We start from the raw sequence: 22,336 nt of genomic DNA on the forward strand, positions 1-22,336 counted from the left end.
GTGAGAGTTGTCCACTGGGGGGTTCATCAAGCAGTCTCTCAAAAATTTTGGTTCTTTCCTCGTGTAAAACAGTTGATACAGGTGATGGATGGAAGCACCTCTGTCTTTTCCACAAAACCAGTTCGTGTGCAGAACCCTGGAAAAACAATCCCAAGTGTGAAGTGCTCGGGCATCAACAGTTCTCAAATCAGTGTTTATTCAATTCGGGGGTTTTTGTTATGGAAATCAGTTAAATATAGTCGGTATTTTTTAGTTAGTAGACCGCATGTTGATGGAGTACAGACATCTCCTGGTAGGTGTGAAAGAGTTTAAGAAGAAAGTGTGATAAAATATGCATATTCTTTCTGTACAAGAAAGAAAGAAAGAAGGGAAAGAAGCTTTGTCTGGAAGGATTTTTACTGTCCTTCAAGTTAAAGAAAAGGAAAGGTACATTATTTGAGCCTTTTCTCCCGCAGCCTTCTTTAGAGACTTACAAGATGAAAGTAGGATCTCTTTGAACATGAAAACCTTCAAGTTAAACACGATTGTTTAGCATTTAGTAAAAGAATTTAATGAACTCTTACTAGTACATTCCTCATATATCTTCATTTGAAGCACTTACAATACACCCTAATATACCCAGAAAAAGTACCACAGGTGTTGGGAGGAAACTGCTTTCCACTTGGTACTTTTGTATGTAAATTAAATTGCCTGAGCCATTAACACATTGGAGCAAACATGGGAGATGATCGTTGGGAGCTGCAAATATTATTTCGTTTCACCGAAGCCTTTTAGTCATTTAAAACTGGGGGGGGTTTGGATACTTTGTATTTCTTGCCCTGTGTTTCAAATTCTATTCTGAATTATGAAAAACTATGTTTTCCAGGGACTCTACGTTTTTCTATTACTGCAACAGTGTTATCCGTAATTAAAACAAGCAGATATTTGCTAGAGGTAGAACATCTGATACAGACCATGCATTAAGGATGACGTGATGAGGTCTCCAGTTGGAGGGAGCTAATTAAATGTGGGAGAGCTGTAACTGAAATGAGGAGGTGAGAAAACACTACAAACTAAACAGAAGCTGCTATTTAAATGTTTGCACTTTAGAAATGCTTGTATGGCTCGTGTTCTATTTTCTTTTCTGCAGGGCCTTATATAACTACCACCATGACAACACTTAAGTCTGTTCCTATAGTGGATCAAGCAAACTAACTGAATGTCACATTTGAGCTATTCTTGCCCTTTTTCTTTCCCGTCATGGACCACAGAAATCTGGGAAAAAATGGTGGTTTATATCAGCTGCTGGACCCAGATATGTATTTATGTACCATTAATGTGAAGTTATCTGTAGATATTACCTGAAAATCGAAATTAGTCCTGAAAACAAAGCTCACACTTGTCCCAAAGCCAGGGGAGAACACTGCAGAAGGTACTTAGGTGTCCAGAGAAATCAGTGAGACATTTTGGCTCCACACTGTAAGAAAGTCCACATCTGTGATTTGCTAATCCCTCATGGGTTTGTGATACAATCTCAGAACACAGATATTACATTGGATGGAAGCCCAGCTGAGATGAGTTATCAGTTAGGTATAGGGAGACCATGAGCAAGCCTGAAAAAGCTATTTTGGAGAAGAAAGCAAGCTTGCAGAGTAGTTATCTTGTTTTGGAGGCCGTGGGAAGGTTTCAAGTGTTCTGTACAATCAAGTTAGTTCTCTGGTTAAAATTCTGGTGATTTCCCTTTCCTTGGACAGTAAAATACATTACTTTTGGTTTTTTCTCTGAAGCTATCTCTGTAAGAGAAACTTTCTGCTGGAGATATTCCCTGGGGAAAGTCAATATTCTGTAGTCTTTACCTAGACCCAGAGAGAGTCTTGAATATGGAGTTCAACCACTACAGAAGTTTCAGACAGTTGTTGCATAACTAATGTGCTTGATCAAGAGAGGGAAGAAAACATGTCCCAAGTAAGATGGTGTGTTAAACTGAAACTGTAGTGAAAAGTAAATCAGTGCACTCAGAAGGCCATTTTCTTCATGACCATCCACCATGATGATGACAATAATTTGCCATTCACTCCTGTCCCAGCCTGACATAGAGGGAAGGACACATTCATCAAAGAGGGAACATGTTTGATCAGTTCATGCTGTGTTCCACTCCTGATGTAATGTTTTAAGATTGTGGTGCAACACAGTCACACCCACTCATATAATAATTAGGGAATAATTAAATTGCCACAGTGGCAGCCATAAAAAGTCAATGAGCCTCGATGTGCAATAAAAACAGAGGCATAGAGGGATATATAAAATTTCAGGAAAGGGCACTGATCTTGAAATTGTTGAAGGTAGTGGCAAAAAAACCTGCAAGTGCAAAATAAAATCCCAAGTCCCATAACCAAAAAAACCACAGTAACCTTAAAGGCAACCCCAACAAACATAAGAACAGAATAACAAACATACTTACACCACTGTAACTAAAATATATACTGAGTAGATCTCAGAAGAAAACCTGAAAATTGGCAATGAGTAGAGATGACTGAATACCTTTTTCATGTATATTTTACTGTTTGAATAATAGCATTAGTCTCAAGGCAGGAGAGATTTAGCCCTTTTGTACTTTCCCCCAAACCTCAAGTGAATATTTCCTGTGGGAGAATGAATGATTGGCTCTTTGTGAAATTATTCTTCAGCATTAGGCATTGTTCCTTTAAACTTCTGTTACAAAGAGCACCTCATTCCAAAGCTTCCAGTCTCCTGTCTCTAACTTCATTAGATAGGATCGCTGCCTACCTGTGACTTTTGCACTTTTTTACGTCAACAATTTACACTTTCAAAATGTTTACAAACCATCTGGCTCATATTTAATTTCAATCAGACCAAATCTGGGAAAATAACTCGTGGTTTTTTTGTAATTAAATTATCTAGAAGAACAACAAGGACAAAATATCATATCTTGTAACAGAGATACTAATGCCTCCTTCACACCTAAAGGTATCATTGCAAATTGCTGTAGTTGCTCAGAGATTTTGGAGGGTGTTTTCAGAATACCTGAACATTTTCTTAAACTTTCTTCCGTGGAGTTTATGGGAGTTTTTATAGTTGATTTTAAGGAGGGAAAGAAGGCAGGTGATGCTCAGATCTTTTAAAACTCAGACATTATCTTGGTTCTTTCCAAACTGGTGTTCTCTGTGGCTGTTTGAATGACCTGTTTGATTTTCCAGTGTGAGAAGGTTGCCTGAGACAGGACTGCACACAATTTTCACAACTGAGTCCAAGAAAAGGATTCAGTAGGATTCCTGATCCTGATTTAACAGAACTGTTGGGATAGTTGGAGAAAATTTGCTAATTGATGATTTATATATGATTATGGCTTTATAAAAATCTTGCAATATTCCAAGAGGGACCACAGAATGTGACCACGCACATAAGTATGCAGAGAAAAGAAAACAAAAGGTGTTGCTCTGATCTTCCAGCTCCTCTGCACACACGTGTGTTAAATCAGACCCAGTGGAAATCCTTAAGCACTCCCTCTTACCTCTCCGATTTCAGAATAACAGGGGAAAGTTGAAACAGGTGTTGGAAAAAAAAAAAAAAAAGGAAGTAGGTTTTTCTCACCAGGAATACATTCCTCATGCCTGTTATAAATGTTTCCCCGTTCAAAACAACATTGTTTCCTGCCGGCAGGGAGAGAGTTAAATCAAAGCAGAGGTTGTTAAAGGAGCAAAGAGGAAATGCGAGGCAATGGCACAGATAAGAATATCTTCAGATAGGTGGCTTCAAAGGAGCTCCGATGATAATGGCTGGGTCATCACTTGGAGAAAAACTAATGAGCTGGCTCCATCCAGGCTACAGTGGGTGCTCTTCCCAAGGCTAAGTGGGGGATCAAAGAAGCCTAAAACCTCAAAGAACTAGAAAAGGGAGGGAGAGCTCTGGGTGAGCCAAGAGAGGCTTCCCAGAATGTGTCAATTCCGGAGCTGACAGGCTGGGAAGACTCCCAGACAGAAAGAATGTGCTGCAAGCAATGTAGCTGTTCCTCCTGAGAGAAACTAATCTGGATTTATGTAAATTATATGGTGTGGAAGTTTAGATTTGGGAACATGCATAAAAAAGAAACCCATTATTTTTTGCATTAACACCTGGGCCCGCGATCTTTATGTCTTTGAATTAGTGAACAAACAATATTTTGCGATCAAGTAAGTGCGGTTTGGAACTTTTTAATTAGCCTCTTAGCAGAACTCCTTCGGTGACTAAGCCCCAGCTGAAGGTATTGAAGTAATCCTGGTGGTTACCCAGGAACTGTTACCCGGCTACGCGAGGGCAAACTGCCAAATTGCTGCTTAGGAAACGAAGTACCCCGGGCGCGACACCGCTGTAAGGACGTAACCTTGAGAAGGGACAGCATTCAATAACCCCGGTGAGGCTTTCTCACAGTAATGGGCCGAAGTGGGCTATGAATTTCTAAGCAGATCTTCTATGAATGAGGAACTGTTCCCCAGGAAGGGCTGGTGATAGCCCAGCGCTGATGGACGGGTGTGGAGTGTTGGGCACATGCACTTTATTTGTCCGAGATACTTAAACGTTTGTCGTGGGGATTTTTATATCACATTCACTGCATGTTTTAAAGTGACTAAGACGTAGGTGAAGATAAAAGATTATTGTGAACATCTCCCCAAATGCCGGGTGATGGCAACGGAAGGATCAGTGAACACAGCAAGGGTGTGAGTATTCAGTGGGCCATTTTGGCAAAGCTTTGTTTTGTTTCACAAATACCTTCAACTAGAAAGAGGCAAATAGTGCTACTGGAAGAGGAAAAAAAATATCTCTGGAGAATTGTTTATCTGTCTACAGAGATGAACTGTGGCACTTTGGAGAACTCAGCGTGTTAAACCCCCTCACTTTGTGCTCCCAGAATACCTTACAGGGGAGCCACAGAATTCTGTCCAGTTTAGCACTGACAGCAGCACGTACTAATCTGCAACCTTATGGTGCCGGAGTGTGATAATGCCCTGACAATACCAGATGAAATCTGCAGCTGCTCTCTCCATGTCCTCTTTCTGAGAATCCAGCACGGTCTGTTGATACCATCCAGCACTTGGATGGAGACTTGCCAACACAGCACATGGCTCAAGTGAAAGAAAAGAGCACTGAAGGACGTCAAAATGCAGAAAATTACTTTTTAGATTTCTTATGTTATTATTGCCTACTTTTAGAGAATCCAAAGTATGACTGTTGTAATTATACAGGCAATCTGAGATCAGATAAAACAATCATCAGTGATTTAATCATTATTGGATGATTTTTTTAAGAGCTGTTGTTGAATATACTGAATAATGCCTTTATAGAGGTAGCTGTTTTCCTTGGTACAAGACCTTCCTTCTATAGATCACTCTCTCTCACTGGAAGCTTTTTGTGAGTGGCAATGACTCTGACTTAATGAATCTCTTTTCCAAGTGGGTTCTTCTCTATCATGGAATTGTTTTAGTATTGTTATTATAAGCTTCCACAGAGATAACATTTTTAATAGCCTGTTCTATTCTGGTTCCATAGCCCGTGCCTCAATTCTATTAGAAAATGCTCTGCAGAGTCACCAGGGTATAAGAATCTGATTAGAAAACTTGGGGCACTGTCTTTTTAGAAAGGATCTTTGTGTTATCCACAGCAGAGGAAAATGAACTATCCAGTGAAGGTATAATACACAAAACTAATTCAAAATCTCAATGACTACTCACTTATTCAAGCAGCTACCCCTAGAGAGAAGAGCTGAGCAAAGTGGTTATAGGTAGTCTCATGATAATATCTTTACATTCCTGCAATGCCTTTCTTACCAAGATATTTTACAAGTAGATACAACCCAAGGGTTGTAGAATTAAAAATTATTTTAGCCCAAATAACACTGCTTTCATTGGGATAACCAGGATTTCATTTTTCCTTCCGATTGTTACTTTCAGACTTTACCATGGACTTGACATTGTTTACCCTACAGTCACATTTCTGATTGACTAATGACTTTACCTATAAAGAGACACAAATTGGATTAACTCAATTCTTTACTCTGGGAAATAATGCCCATTGTCTCACTTTCTGACCTCCTATGCTCATTTCTGAGATAGATGAAATAAAAGGTTTACAATTCTGTATGCTGATCACACCCTCTACATTCTTATGAGGATCTAATTATAGTTGAATTACCATTGATTTACTAAAAAAAGCCCCAGTCTATTGCAGTATTGTACTGTCCAAAAAGCATTAAAAAGTTGAGCCCTGTATTACAACACTTTTAAGTGCTGGCATGTTGGCCTTCATCACTACATGCACAAGCTGCTGCCTGAGTGAGTCAGTGACTGAATAATACCTTGTTTAATAATCTTTTGTCAACTGCAGTATCTCATCTGGAGGGTTATCATAATAAAGACAGTAATTGTTTCTTCAAAGTAGCCGTTAGAGAATTGTGTAACCACTACCATTCTAATTAGAGCATTCAAGATTAATTTCAAGAATAGTGTTCCTTGAGAGTTCAGTCACAGGAGACACTCATTTAGAAAGAAATAAAGCTGTTGTCCATGGATATGTAGAGGCTGGTCCCCATTAGATGGGATACTGCACACACTTAATAAAGCACAATATTATAGCCAGTAGAGATGAATAAAGCACTAAACTCACTTTTCCAAGGTCATTGCCTGGGAACTGAAGAATTATTTCCCTAGTGTTGTCTAATGTCCAGTTCACTGAGATCTGCTGCATTTCAGATGTGCATCCTTTGAGGAAAGCACTTCTTTATATCCTGAGAGCACAAGGGGCTGCAGATGTACCTCTGGGAAATAGCCAAGCATGAGAGTGGGTGACAGGCAACTTTTCCAGGTGTACCTGGGATAGACTGATCAAAAACCTGCTTAACTGAAGACTGATTTGCACAGGCGGTTGCACAGTTTCCTGATTTTTCTCACGCAGCCCAAGTTTGATTGCAGGAAAAAAGATATAAATCAGCCTCCTTTTGAAAGCAAAGCAAACCCTAAACTCATTGGATGTGGACAAGTGTGAGATCACAGGGAGAGAGCTAAATGGCATCATTTGTTCACTGTGAGAGTTGGGACAGGGCAGTGGCAATGACAGGATGCGACTGTTTCATTTGCTCTTGATTTCTGTGTGCTAACTTCATCTGCAACACTTACCAGAACGATAAAACCACTGAGGGACACCAGATGGTGCTGCTGTAGATGCTCTTGCTGCTTTGGATGCCCTGCTGATGTGGCAGTTTGCTTTTGGAGGAATGCTCCTGGTCAGCTGTGATGCATTCAGTTTTGGGAGCTGGACACACAGCCAGCAATATCTGCACTAATCAGGGACAGAACTCCTCTTAACTGGAGTGATGGCCTAGGAGCCCAATTTAAATTCCTGACTTCAGATTCCAACGAATTTAAGGGCAGCTGGGATCCATGTTTGGATCTGAAGTTTCCACTGAAAGAGACTTTTCTGCTTAGCCAGAATCACCTGGCTCTGACCCGCCTGGTGTGATCCAGAACAATGTAATATGTCCAGAAACCAAAGTGAATTCCAAAACCTGCAGAACTGGTTGCCTTCCACTAGTTGAGCAAGTAGTCTAAATGCTTTTATTGTTTTAGGATTGTGAAGCTATTTTATAAACCATCCTTTTAAAGTCAACAGACCAAGCATTTGAGCCCCCTGTGGCTGCACAGAAGATCCTGGTGTGTTTTTGTCTCACTGCACATCACTGGCATACAATAAATACCACCCTCTGAGAGACAAGTGTTTTTATATCACCAGTTGCACAGGCTAAATACACAGAGATCCTCTTCAGGGTGCTGGCAAATGGTGCTTTCTCATGCATGAAGGTGTTCATATTGCTACTCACCATCCAGCCCACTGAAAACATCCCTATTCTTCTTGATAGCTCTTGATTTTCATTTTAAATGCAGAAGACACGCACATTAGTGCTACATTAAATTTTCTACATGTGCTGTGCTGATATGCTGTCAGGTCCCTTTGCTTGAATATTAATCCCTTTTTTTTGATGTGTGAAATTTTACATTTCAATCAAAGGGTCTTATTTTTCATTGCCAAACTCCACTATGACCAAACTTCTCACAGTGTTCATTCTGTATTTTATATAAACTTCTGCTTTACCTTGTTACTTACTTATTCCCCCACACTCTTGCAAGCAGCTACAATTCTAGTACATTCAGTGAGACAACTGATCAGCTGAGGAAGAAGACACTGGCAAAAGTATCATATTGTACCTCTCTAGAACTGTTGTCTGGGGGTGAGTGAGCCATTTCAGCTGACTTACTGTCAATAGGAAAGGACGAATATCCATAGCATAAGTTTATATTTCAGCTTCTTCCTATCTAGAAATGGAAATATCCTCTCTGTGGCAACTCTTTTTTTTTTTTAAACCATGAAATGAGCCACAGATCAGAAAAAAAAAAAGAAACTAAAATTTCAGTAGTACTGAAAAACAACACAATCACAGCGTTATGTAACTCCTTTCCACTGCCTGATCTCACAGGATAGCAGGAAATAGGAAATATAGTTGAAGATGATTCATCACATGCCCGAAACAGATGTTCCTCAATTTGAAACGTATCATCTCAGCCAGGCAAATAGACCCGTGGTGGATGTCAGATGCAGTTACATTTGCCTGACAGATACACCACGCTTTGGAATAACATTACTGCTAATGATAGCCTACTGCTGATGGGGAGTTCTTTGTTTTGCTGTTGATGTAGAGCAGTCAGGTCTGCTTGGTGCATCCATTAGCAATAAAGCTTTGTGTGTGTGTGTGTGTGGTATTGCTAAATTGAATTATAATGCAAAACACAGGCGCCATCCTCCCTTCATTTTTCAAGCGTTGCCTGTGCAGCCTCAAAAACAACACTTAATAAAGCAAGTTACTCTTCTCCGTAGAGTTAAACCACCTGATTTATTTCCCTTTAGGATAACAACTTCCTGTGGTTGACCTTTGAGCAGAGCTGAAGTTACATCCCCGTGCAACAGGCTGGCCTTTGTGTGTGGCTGCATCCCCATCTGATGCCTGGTGCCAATTCTAATTGTACTGGGGCCAGCAGCCACTGCCATCTCTCAGAGCTCTAAAGATTTCTTGGGGAGGATATGAAATGATAAAATGCCAATCTCTACGTGCCCCTTAACAAAATGCAAGGGTGGCTTTGCGTTTTTCCTCAGCAGGGTTTGGTCCCTGCTCTGAAATAAAAAGCCTTTTTCATTCAGGTGAGGTCCCCATTTGCATAGCAAACAACAGAGAGGATGTAAAAGCCTGGCTGCTGGACAGCTGCAGAGATGCTGGGATTCACCAGGACAGCTGGCCAAGCCCAGGGGAAATTTAAACTCAAGACCAAAGATTTATACCGAAAAAATGCTTAACAGGGTTTTTATGAAGATAAAAGACAGGAAGTACACAGCTTATCCTTCTTCCTTGCTTGATGGGCAAAGTTTGGTCAACACCTTTTTTTTCCTCCTGTTTGCTGCTAAATTCTCAGACTGACTTGTGTGAAAGCACTGTAAGTAGATACAGTTTTCAACTCCTTATCAACTGGGAGTCATAGACACAAAGCACTATTTACCAATTTACCATAGCTCTCCATGTTAATGAATTCTGTAGGACTACACGTAGCTGAAGTTAGAGAAGTGACAAATTAGGAACTTTTGGCTTTATTTAGGATTAATTACCTTTCAAGGCATTATTAAGAAATTTGAGGTTTGATTTGTTTCGTAGTCTCTCTCTATAGGAAGAGATACATATCCTCCTGGGAGATGCCTTTAAAGAATTTCTGCTGTTTGCTGTGGGAGGTAAAAGGGTGGGAAAGCAATTAAAGAAAAAAAAAAAAAAAAAATTTATTCCATTTTTTAAGAACTTCCATAGTTAGACATCGAATGTTGAACATTGTCATAAATCACTCATTCACCATTGAAGAAAACACATATTCATACTGGCTAGGAGACTGACTTTTACTGTGGGTGAGCAGTATGTAGAATAGAAAGGTGACTGACAGCCAGAGAAAATTAAAAAGACACATGTATTGCCAAAGTACTTTCTTTAGCAACAGATAAATGCATTAAGAGTAGCCTAAAGGCATGGGTTGGCTTGCTTTGATTAGACAGAGCAATTTGCTCTCTTACATAGGGCTCTAATCACTTGTAGCTGCAAATAGACTGATTTGCTAAACACACTGATGGCAACCACCAAAGTGAATGTTGAGGGACTGGCAGCTCCAAATCGACTCCTGGAAATAGAGGAGTTGCAACTTATAAGCTGCAGCTTCTCTGAGTGCACATTCCAGCATGGAATGAATGAGTTGGAGCAGGACAGAGGGACTTGGCTCTCACTGTGCTTCTCCTGGGGAGACCTGTACCTGCAGTTCTTCAGAACATCTGAACTGACAATGACTCAGTGCTCCCGTGGACTTAAAAGCCCCGTGAAACACTTCAAATGGGGGCAAAACAAAGCTGAGGGGTGGGGGGGTGGGGGAGGAGAAAAATAAGTCCTCCTTTGTTTTCCTGGCTGTAAAAGGAGCTTCAACACATCAAGGAGTAAAATTTGGAAATGGCTGCTTGACAGTTTAACATAAACAATCTCAGTGATGAAAGCACAATATGGGGGTAATTATCTGTTCAAATAAATCTGATTGATGCTAATGAGCATTTGAACAATCCATTAAGGATCCAGGGTTTTTTCTATCCAATTTTCTTTGGTAAGCAAAAATGACACATCCAAAACTTTTATTAAGTATACCATTTCCCTCTGTATCTTCCCATCTTTCACCTTTTCCAAGAAGGCACTACATCTCCAGCAGAAAGGACACTGAACTTATTATTCCCACATAACAGTTCGATGCAGTGACAGCTGCTGGAGCTAAAAATCAGCTCAGAAATGACCCAGTGCTTCACTCTGGCATTGCAGTTTGCAGATGTAGGAGTGAGGAGAGACTGCAGAAGCCTTCTGGGGAGGTTTTGTGCTCCTGAATGGAACAGTCCTCTGCAACTGTGCAGTAATTTGAGTAGCTTGGAGGGACCTCACAATCCATGGCTCTCTGTCTCTTCCTTCAACCAGTCCCACTCTATTTTTCACTAACTTGCCCTCTTACACATGGTCAGTGAATTCTTTCTCAGAAAATGTCCAGAGTAAAAGCTGGATTTGCCCTCAAATCCAAAAAATATTGACCAGTTCAACCACTGACTCTGAAACACGAGGGCAAGTGCTGAGAAGAAAATATTTTTTCATGGGACTGTACTCCAAATATCTGTTATTGAAGTACAGCAACCAAAAAAACCCCAGAATTCCTAGGATGTCAATCAAATTTAAATGGTGTTTATCTACATATTGCAAACATTAGGCTATTTCATTCAGTTTGTCCATCTTCTGATAAATTGGCTTTGAAATCTTCCTTTGACCAGGGGGAATGTCTGGCATATCATATGAAATGTAGCTCATTTCATTTCTCTGTGCCATCAGTAAAAGGGCCAAAATATTTTGTTTCCTTGTTGAAGGACAGCTATAGGATCTGATTCCAGTTTTTGGAAGACATGCAAGGCATCTTATGATCATTTTCCTTCACTGTATTGGATCAATAATATAAATATTCCTCTTAGGAAAAGAGGCTTCTTAGGAAAATCTCAGACTTATCACATATATAGGGTTGTTAGATAATATTTTGAGGGCTGTATCTCATCACTCCTACTAGTCTTGTGCAATATCTATATTTAATATGTTGCCAGGAAAAGGCCTAAACCAAACCACTACAGTGTGTAACCAACACAAGGCTGTGGAACAAAACCACTCAAAGGCCTTGGGTTCAGTCCCCAAGTCACACTGGGTTGGAGTGACATCCCTCACCCTTGGGATACAGTTGGAAGAATTCATGTGTATTTATTTAGAGGCACAGAGATGCTTTTTCTCTCCATTTTGCAAGTTCTCAGAGGACATGAACACGCAGTTCTTGCAGAGGGGGGAACTTCACTGGGGACAGCTTTAGGTTTGTTACCTTAATATATCCAAAAGATATATTAAGAACCTTGAAAGTATATCCAGCTTCATCCAATTCCCAAAGAGAGAAAGTTAAAAGCTCTTATAGCTCAGCAGATGAGATTTTTGCCTCTGTCTGGTTAAGCCAGGACGAGGCTCCAGTGGTCTAATGTATTTAGAATTGGATATAGATTTTCAAGAATTGGATATAGATTTTTAAAAGCAGCCCAGAAGATTTAATTCTTGCCATCTCGTTGCTCTTAAGGAGCTATTTATTACAAAAGAAAGATGAAAGATTTTTAATTGGACTCTGAATTAATTTCAAAATACATTCTTTTCCTTAGATGAGAAACAATTTGTGTTTGTGCTGGTTTCACACTTACATTCCAGAAAACTGGCTTTTGTGGAGACTCAGACATTGAAAGTGCCCGTGCTGTAATGATTTTTGGTTACACAGAAACCTCACTTGTTATAACAAATAATGAAAGTATATAATGGAAAAAATATTTTAAAGCCGTTTCTTTAAAAAGCCAGGCAAAGCTTAATAACAACTTAAAAATCTTTTAAGGTAGTTTTTTGAGATCTGGAAGTGCTTGCTGTAAACAATTTTTCTCAATATCTTGCCCTGGAGATCCAATTTGCTATTATTAAACATACTGAGATATTCTTGTTAGATGTAGGACTAAAAATAACCTTTCAGCACGCTGTTGCACTGGTATTTTTAGGTCTAAGTATTTATTCCTCCTACCAATCACTGCTTTGTATTAATTAATTTTCAGTGACAACTTCATTTTATCTTTTTGTGGCTTTGTTCCAAAGAAATTTTATTTTGACAGACTTTGGGTGTTCTGTTCTTAATCACTACAGTATGGAAAAAAGAAAAGAGTCTGCTGTAAAAAGAGCAATACATTTGTTGATCAGCTGTTCCTCATTTGTCAGAAAAAAAACAAAAAATAATCCAAAGAACTGAGGCCAATGCTTTATTAGAAAGATAGACAAGCTCCAAGCCCAGTCAGTGGTTTTTATTGTCATTTTATGGCAGAATAAATGACCAGGTGAGAGTCAATGGGATCATACCATTGTAAATCCCAGTTTTATTTGGACTGTGTTTGCGTGGTAAAAAGCTAATAATAACATTAACTTGATCATGGGCTTATTTAATGAATACACACGAGCCTAATAATTCCTCAGAAAGCCCATTTGAAAGAGAAAATTGTGGGGTTTTTGTAGGACTCTGGGCATTAACACACCAAACAAACTGTGAGTCCATCCAGTCTGATTTCCAGACTGCTGGTGGGAGCAAGTGAAATGCTCAACTCACAACAGGGCAGATCAACCCTGTTGTTTGAAAAGAGACAAACTACAGGTGTTCCTGGATCCTCACTCCAGGAGCAGAGGATCTAATGCAACATCTCTCTTTAGTTCTGCACAAATCTGACCAAGAAGATCTCCAGAGTAATCAGGTGCTGTAGTAAGAGGTGTTGTGGTAAAGAATGGCAGGTGTTGAGAGGTGTGGAAGGATATTTAGTATTATAGCCTGAATAAAACCTCCTCCCATTCACAATCATTGATCAGCCTAGTCCTGAAATGTGTTGCCATCTTACACTTGCTGATTTAATCTCAAATTTTATTTGTATTTATGTTTTAGTGCTCTCACACATCTGTCATTTGCAGTTGCCAGTGTTCAAGCATTGGGGAATATAATTATGAGAAAACTGAATGAATAATCAATACTTTATTTTATTGCACTGTAGTATAGTGAGGACCCAGTAAATGGCCAAACTTGCACTGTGGATGAGTAAGAATTGCTCAAATATAGTAAAAAGCTTGTCCTCATTCTGAAAGGTTTCATGTTAAGGTAGAATTTCGGCATGATAAGAAATACTGGTCTCTTAATCCATGTAAACAAGGCCAATTCCTGGCACACTGGTGCTCCTCCCTGGGGCAGTCACTGCTCTGTTGGTGATATTCTTGGTGCTACTGGGCTGCATGGAGGAAAGGCAGCTCCAGATGGGATTTACTGTTGTTTCTTCCTTCCCTTGGGCTGCGTTTGGGGTGTCCATCTCATCGCAAAGCATCTGCCCCAAAGTGAATCCCTTTGGATCCCTGGTGCTTGGGGGAGGGTGTTAGAGGCAGAACGTTTCACGTGAGCACTGGAGCAGTGGGAAGGCACAGGGAAGGCAGGACAAGTGGCCATCCTGAGGGTGCTGGGGGACAGCGAGTCCTTTCCTGGTGTCCGTGGAACTCGCAGAAAGCTCTTCAAAAACAGGAGAAGGAGAGCATTACAACATCAACTCACGATGCATTCAAAGGCTGGGGAAAATCTTGAGAGTATTTGCTCCGAAGTGTTGACAGCTCAATGTATTAATAAAGGACGAGCCTGGAAGGTGTCACAGTCTTCCTCCTCCCATCCCTGGCATGTGGGAGGCTGGAGCACTGTAGGATGTGGTGGCCTGTTTTCTGTGTTCCATCTAATGACTGGAAAGAAGAACCCTTTTTTGCTGTTGCCTTTGTCAAGCTCTCAGGGGGTCTAACACCAGCTGCTGACTGCTCACTAGAATGTCTCAGGTGCAGGGAGTGAAGTTATTTCTCATATTTAGGATTGTAGAGCCACCCTTAAGTCCCCTTCTCCCAAGCCCCAGAAGGCATAACCCTCAGTTTTGGGCAGATGGCTCTTGGGAAACTGCCATTTCTTCTACTTCTCTCAGTCAGAGGAGGTTGAGGAGAATATACCTGAGGGACAGAGAAGCACTGGTGATATTACATGTGTGGTTTTACTCTAGGGCTTGTACTGAGTGAATAAGTCTTCTTCTTCATTCTTTTTTTTTTTTTCTTTAAATATTCCTCTCTGCAGGGAGCTTTATCCCCTAGTCTAGCAGTCTGGGAACAAGAGAAAGAATTTAATAGCTCCTGGCTTCTAATCTCAGGGCACACAGTGAACTGCATTGTGTCCTCGAGCAAATTATTTAAACTCTTAACATCAAATTCACCTCTATTCATGCTCTCTGCAACCTCAGTGTCATCATATTGAGAACATAATTTGTTCTAAATTCCCTAATATGTAATCCCAAGATCAATGTTTGTCTTTCTCATAAGTATTTTGCAAGGAAAGGTTCCTTTTCTGGTTTTGCTAGAAGTCTGTATTTCTAAGTATTACAAGTGGGAAAGGACTACAGACTGTATCCATCCTAAGGCTTTGGGCTTCAGTGTTTTTGGTGGGACCATGAATGAAAATACAGCCATAATTATAGACTTAAAGGGAGAGAGATTCCCTATATCCTGTATGTCCCATATGGAAAGGAAAAGGCCTGCTAACCCCAACACAGGCATTTTGTTCTCCATTAATTTCTTGCTCTCATGAGTTTCTTCATTTTCCAGGCTTCAGATGCCTTCTTGAATGTCTCATTCTCCTGAGCAAGAGCAATGGTGATAGATCTCATCTCTGGCAGCGAGAGAGGGAAGCAAGGAGAGATCTCCTTCTGGTGAGTTATAAAGCTGCTTTCTCTCCTTTGTTTTTAAGCATTTACTTCTTAATCTGCCCCTGTGGTGGAAAGGGACACTTTTCCTCTGTTACAAGTCCTGCTGCTGTATCAGGATGTCACAGCTCAGCAGCCCCCTGGCATCATGCAGTGGAACGAGCAGATCCTGCTACAGCACCTGCAGGGCTCCCTGTGGTGCCAATGTTTTCAGGTGCTGCCATCTTTAAGCTTCTGGTTCAGGTGCCAGTTGTGATGAACTTACAGACCAAAGATAATGGACACAGGCCACTTCCCTCTAACACTTGCCCCTACAAGACCGTATGATCCTTAAAAAAAATACAAATCATGCTTCCAAGCAGAATTACGTGCCTCTAAGACCTGGGATGTAAGTGCTTTAGGCTTCAAAAGGTGCCAGAAACACATTTTTGTTTTATAAATGGATGTTCATGGGTAAGTCAGGGCCAGTGCTTCAGACCTGGAGAAGCAGCAGTTTCCAGAATTTGGTTGCCAGGCTGGAGTGCCCCGTGCAAGGACACTGTGCAGTAAGACTTTACACAATATTGTGTCTATCCACGTTCAATTGTTTAAAAAAGAGTCAAGATCAGTCATCCTGAACCACAGCAAACAGAGATTCTCCTTAGGATTGTGTTTAAAGCAGTGAGATAAAAACACTGGAGTGTTTGAATAGCAGCTTGTTGTGTTGATGGCTTTTGCTAAGTTGTATTTCTTTGGAATAAATTGACAGCAACTTGAGAAATTCTACTGGGACTCCACTTGCATTTCTGAAGTACCACCTAAGCAGCAGCTCAGGCTTTCTTTATTTTATGCTTTTCCCAGAAGAAAAATGGTAGTATCTGCAGCCTGGTTTGTTGGGGTTTTTTTTGTGAAGTATCATTTTTTCTCCTTCTTTCATTGCATGCAGTTATTTAAGTCTGCAACTCTATGTTTCTTTTGTAGAGGAATTTAGGACTAACACTTGCTCCTGCTCTTGGGATATTATGAGTTTTCCCAGCTGAAATATTTTAACATTGCCACAAAGTTGGGGAGTTTTAATAGTATATTCACTTGCAGACCAAGTAGCTTAAAAATGGATAATACCAGAGCCTCCAACTGCTCAAGAGGAATTTTTCCCCCCATCCTAGTTCTAGTAGCCTTGAAGATAATATTTTTGACCCGTGTTATCCCCTGTATTTATTTTCCCTTTTTCTAGTTCCTTGATAGAAGATGTAATCATTTTCCCCTCTGAACATCCATGAAAGAATACCACTAGGGATTCTCCAGTATTTTTTCAAAAACTTCTGATTGTAACCTACTTCCGAATTCCGAATTTCTTTGCAATATATAACCTTTTGATATGGTCTCTTGTTGTACTTTAAAATCTTCTCTGGTACAAATGGGAACACTGTTCATGACGGGGGCTCTTGGCTTTGTTTGGGAATGTTTGTGCCTCAGCTGCAGTGGCCTGGCTCCATTGCATCCTGCCATTTGTTCTAGCTGGAATTTGTTTGGTGCACTAGACTCCTTTGGAGCAGCACAAAGTGTGAGCTGAGTGACCACAGAGCTGGCAGAGGGATCAGCCCTGGCAGCCCCCTCAATCCTGCAGATCCTGGAGCAGTGACTGGGGTTTGCTGTGCCTTGTCACACACACACTGACTCCATACGCTTCAAAACTGTGTATTTTGCTTCCTAAGAAACTATCCAAGCTCTCTCCAAAAGGATCTTCTTCAATGTACATGGAAGCTTGAAAGGAGAGGGGTGAGTTCATATAGGAGACCAGCAGATTCCTAATTACTCCAGGGATGGAAGTCAAACAGTGCCTGAGCTGTAGGAAAGCAAAGCAAAGTTAACAGAGGGATCACTCCACCCTCTGCTCAGCACACACCAGTTGTTTGTGCCAAGGCAAGACTGAGTGACTAAAGACCCAAATGTTGTCTGGTTACCAAATCAAAAATGAGGATTGATCCATAGTACAAGTGTCACAGCTGAGACTGGTCAGTAATCTCAGGATGGAACCTTTTCAGCGTAAATTCACATTGCCTTTGATGGACACAGTTTATTCATTCATGCTGAGTTTGTCAAATAGCCTCAGCTAAAAGGTTCATCAAGACAAATCATTTTCATTTTGAAAGTTTTGATAAGAACCAGATTTATGTATTTGTTCATGTTTTTAAACAACTTTTTACTGTTTTGTCCAGATGAATCTGAATATTTTAAAACTGGTTAAGGCCTTGCCAGGACATTTTTTAATGGGGAGAGTGATGGATTTTTGCAGTGTATCTGTTCAGGCAGGGAAGTTTGAAACCAAACCAAACCAAGTTATTGACACAACTTGGCTTACTGAGTTGTAAAAACATGTAGGGGGAGTTACTCCACTGCTGGAAGGACCTGAGGGTTGGAAATACCTCTATCTTTCCCAGAATTCCCCAATACTATTGTATGTAACTTGGGATGTCTAAGAGAAAGCTCTGTTTTGAGATACTTTCAGTCTAAATGGACAAGGTAAATGATGAAATGGAGACATTGAGAGGAAAATGTGATTTGTGGACAATAGGAGAGGAATGAAAGGGCAAGGAGCAAGCAGAAAATCTCATTCAGTGGAATCACATAACGTGCTGTAGATGTTGCTGAAATGTGCTGTAGAGGAGGAGGTGCAGCCCTTTATTTCCCCTCTCTGTCACCTATGAAAAACTGTATGGTTGGGAATGGCACTCCTGGCTCCTTAGAACAGGTTAAAAATGTGGAAAGGTCATAAGAAAATAAGTAGAAAGGGAAGTAAAAGACTTTCTCCTTTGGAAGATGTTGAACAACTGAGGACTAAAACCGAAATTTTCTCTAAAGTTCTTTTTGTGATGGGAACAAGGTGTAAATCCAAGCTGACCCCCGTGTACTTGCTGTACCTTGCTTCTTTTTTTTTTTTCTCTCAGCCTTTTACACCCTAAATATTAAGAACCTGGGAGGTCAGGTGCTTCCAGGTGCCTCTGCAGTAACAGTGAATTCAACCTGAGGTGAGAGCAACCACACTGCCTTTATCAGGACAAAAAATTAATGAAATCACCATCTGACATATTCAGTTACCTGTGAAGGAGAATTGTCTGTGAGTGTAATCAGCAAATGGCAGAAGTGCTGCTTTGCTGTTCATTTGGAGGTTTTTCGTTGTTCCTGTTGTCACAGCCTGCAGGGAAAATCTCCTTTAGTTTCCAAGTATCAAGTGAGAGAGCTGAGGGTCCAATAAGCCTCCTCAGCTAAGTGAACATGCACTAGAACCTCTCTTAAAGAGAGATTTCACTCCTATTTTGGATGTGGATTGGAGGGAAGAGGCTGTAAGGGGTTATAACCCCTTGGAGTATCTCTAGCTTGTAATATGACTGCAGAACCACTTGTCCCTCCCTCAAATAAATCAGATCCATGTCTCCTACTGCCCTTTGCAGTGGAGGGGACAAGGAGTCCAAGGCACTGCTCGAGCTCCCATGGCTGGAAGCACATCCTGAGGTTCTGGCTCTCCTTGCAGGATCAGTGCCAGGCACTGCTCTTCTGAAAGCAGGACTGAGGTGCTCCATAAATACCAGGCACAGGGAGAGACACTTCTCCAATCCCTTCTCCTTGAAAGGAGAGATTATTGCAACCCAGAGGTATTTAAGAAGTACAGGGGGCATTTAAGGAGACCAGTAAGGGAGGTGGAGAGCAAAGGGAGGGAGTAGGTATTGGAGTACTTTTTTTCTTCAGATATCTTTTAAAAAAAGGGGAAGAAAGGAGAAGATTGGCTCAACTAAGTTTAACAGAGTGGCACACTGCTCCTGTGATAGCCAAGGCTGCTGGTTCAGTGAGATCAGGAGCAGAATAATTGCCCCTCAGTGTTGTACATCTCCTGGTCTGCCAAGCGGGAAACAGAATCCTCAGAGCATTTTTCCCCAAGGGAAGATATGAATAAAAAAACTAACTGCGGTTGGCTCTGCTTCCTTTGGCATTTTGTTTCAGACTCCTTGCTGCACCAGCAAGTGTCACTATGGTCTTTGCTATACAGCAGCAGAGATGAGAATGTGAGTTTTGGAACAGGAAGGGGGGGGGAAAACCCTAATCATGATTAGGAGTGTGGATCTGCCACACCTCTATCTAGAATCAGTCACCCAGAGTTCCAATCTCCCTGTGATTTCATTGGCAAAGTGACCTGAAATTATCTGTTAAATCTTTCACTCTGGAGACATTTTAATGGTAGCATCATGTGACAAAAATCTAATTGTTCTTCTTTCTTGTGGGAATGATTGCTGCTTGTAATAGTCATGGTGTCATTTTCAGGATAGTCTATTTGCTAAACCGTGTTTTTAAGTTTAACTTGTCAGATTCTCATATTTGGGAGTGGAAGTTCATTGCTGCTTCTCTAGATAAGAAAATGAAATATTTATTAATTTAGGAAAAGGAGTGATATGAAATCTGCGACAGTAATTTTATTTCTCCTCTGCTTTTTCAATGTTGTTGAATATTTTGGCACCGTTTCCAATATATTTAATATTAGAAGGGGAAGTGTGAAAATGGAAATGCATCGGGGAAATGGAAAAACACCAACATTCCTGTTACTGAAACAAAACTAAATTATTATGACAAGTATTATCATGAATATGGAAAGGAAGCAAGATTGTGTTTTCTTCTCCAACTGCCTAGCCACAGTTTCATGTTCCGCCAAAAGGAAATTCAGTGACACTGGAATGTTAAGCTCTTAAATTTTATCTTCAGGAGACCTATGGCTCATTAAAGATATTAATACATATTTCTTCCTTTCTTACCTAAATAGTTATTTTTAACCCTTTGTACTTAGCTGATTCAGGTCATCCCAAAATCCTAGAAATTACATCCAAAAGCCTCTTCATTCCTCCATGAGCAGGACTGATGTGTTGGGTGAAATTCTTGGTTGTGATCACTCCTCGTGGATTCTCACTGAGCTGAGATTCCACATTTTATTTCCTAGTCATGTGCCCTGCACCTTTTTCTGAATCATCCCGAGTGTTGTACAAAGTGTGAGTGGGGTGGTACAAAGGGAGGGAGGGATGTCAGCAGGGATAACCCCCCAAAACTGGGCTCCTTCCCACATTGGGAATCTCCTTTGCCGAGAGAAGCCTTGACGTGAGGGTGTGAGGTTGGGCTTTCAGACTGTCAGCATTTCAGGGAAATGGAGAATGGGAGTGGGACAGCAGGAATGCATCCACTGCTCTGTTTAATTCATTCTTGCTGCAGCCATGAGCTGATGCAATCTTGCCTTTGCTAAGTACACTACAGAGGAACATTGACAACAGGAAGAATGACTGTCTTCAGGGAGGAGAATTAGAATTATTTGACCTTTCATAGTCTCTTTTCATCAGCTCTACAGAAAAGAATATCATAGCTCAAAGCCCTTGTTCCCTCAGGTTTCTTTCACTTTAATAACATTCCTGCATGGATGTAATAAAAGTCTCTTTTTTCTTGAGCTCGTTTTTCTCCCTTTATTTCTACTTGCCATTCTTGACTTCACAGATCACGACCAGGACAATAATAAAAATCTCAGACTATGCTGGAGGAGGCAGGATTTTTGTCTTAGCCATCAAGTTTCCCATTTCCATTGTATTCGTTGCAATGTACCTCACAAAGACATCAGCTCTGATTTTGTAGATTCAGGAGTTCAGCTGGTTAGGTATCTTTGGAGAAACACCTGGAGTATAATCCTCTATCTTGCCAAACCCTGCTTGTTACTGCCTAAACTTCCAAGGTTTGCTAAGCCATGGGGTGATGTTTCTCCTGCCAACAAAATCCCAAAAGGTAAATACTGTCATTAACTTCTCCTCCATAAAAGGCTTTTGTTGTGGTGCTTCTGTTTGCTCAGCAGGTTGTTGCTGTCCATCAGTCACCCTGTCACCAAACCCTGCACAATTCAAAGTCATGAGGAACGTTACTAATAATTTATTTGATTTAAACCAGTGTCCTCTCATAGATAGAAAAGCATAGCACTGCCAGCTGGAGCAGAATAAGGGAAAGGAATTTTCCTACACGTTTTTAGGGAAGTTCCTATACCCTTTGTAGGTGGTGGCTGTCATTTTTAAAGTGTCACAGCACCATGCACTGCATGAGTTGTGAGCACTGTGAGAAAACTCTGGATTTTTACTTTCAGGGAAAAAAAAAACTACAACAGGAATAGTGACAGGAATAATTATGTTCTCCAAAGGTTTGTGAAGATAACTGATCTTCAAAGAAAAAACCCAGTTGTCTGTGATATAATTATGAAGCCTCTGTCCTTCACAACATTTGCAAAATAAAGAATACAAGAGTCAGCTGCTGTTTTGAAAAATCAAGCCCCAGATCAGGACTGTGGATTCTGGACATGGAAATTGAATTTCTTACCCAAGGCAATATTTTAATGTTGCATATTCTCCACATCACAGGGACTTCTTAGGGAGGTTCTCCTTATGTGTGTGGAGATATATATATATATGTCTGTGTGTTAGTCCATAACTTTTTTCATTTCTTTTAAATGATCCTTGTTATCACTGCTCATGAAGGAAATTCAAGCTGTTCTTTGATACCTGCTTTGTGACAGAGAGATATAGGGCTAGATTTAAGGAAACTTTCAAAGAAGACAAATAAAATTTTCTTTTACATGGTGCAGGAGTTAATTCAAAATAAAATTTTCTTCCTGCCCTTTTTATAAACTTGCTGCTCTTGTACTGGAATGGATTGTTGTTACAAAAAGCTGTTCATGTATAACAAGCATAAAGAAACATGAATTTGTTGACTTTATGATCAGCTTATGGAATTCATTTACTCAGAAGGTAATGAAATTTCATCTGCTTGTCCTATTAGAGACAAAACTTGGTAAAATTAAAAGTGTTAGTGGAGGAGATCTCAAAACATATTTGTTGTTTTA

At 40.4% G+C, this 22,336-nt stretch overlaps 1 long non-coding RNA gene across 1 annotated transcript in view; it reads left to right on the top strand.

The window, feature by feature from the left end:
* Window positions 1-4,290: 4,290 nt before the first annotated feature.
* LOC108497706 overlaps window positions 4,291-22,336 on the top strand; it is a 29,467-nt gene continuing 11,421 nt past the window's right edge. The window contains exons 1-2 of the long non-coding RNA XR_001874937.1: window positions 4,291-4,390; window positions 15,350-15,453. This is a non-coding gene — a long non-coding RNA (uncharacterized LOC108497706). The remainder of the gene's footprint in view (window positions 4,391-15,349; window positions 15,454-22,336) is intronic.

The sequence above is a fragment of the Lepidothrix coronata genome, unplaced genomic scaffold (genome assembly GCF_001604755.1).
Source record: "Lepidothrix coronata isolate B3197 unplaced genomic scaffold, Lepidothrix_coronata-1.0 Scaffold51, whole genome shotgun sequence".
NCBI lineage: Eukaryota > Metazoa > Chordata > Aves > Passeriformes > Pipridae > Lepidothrix > Lepidothrix coronata.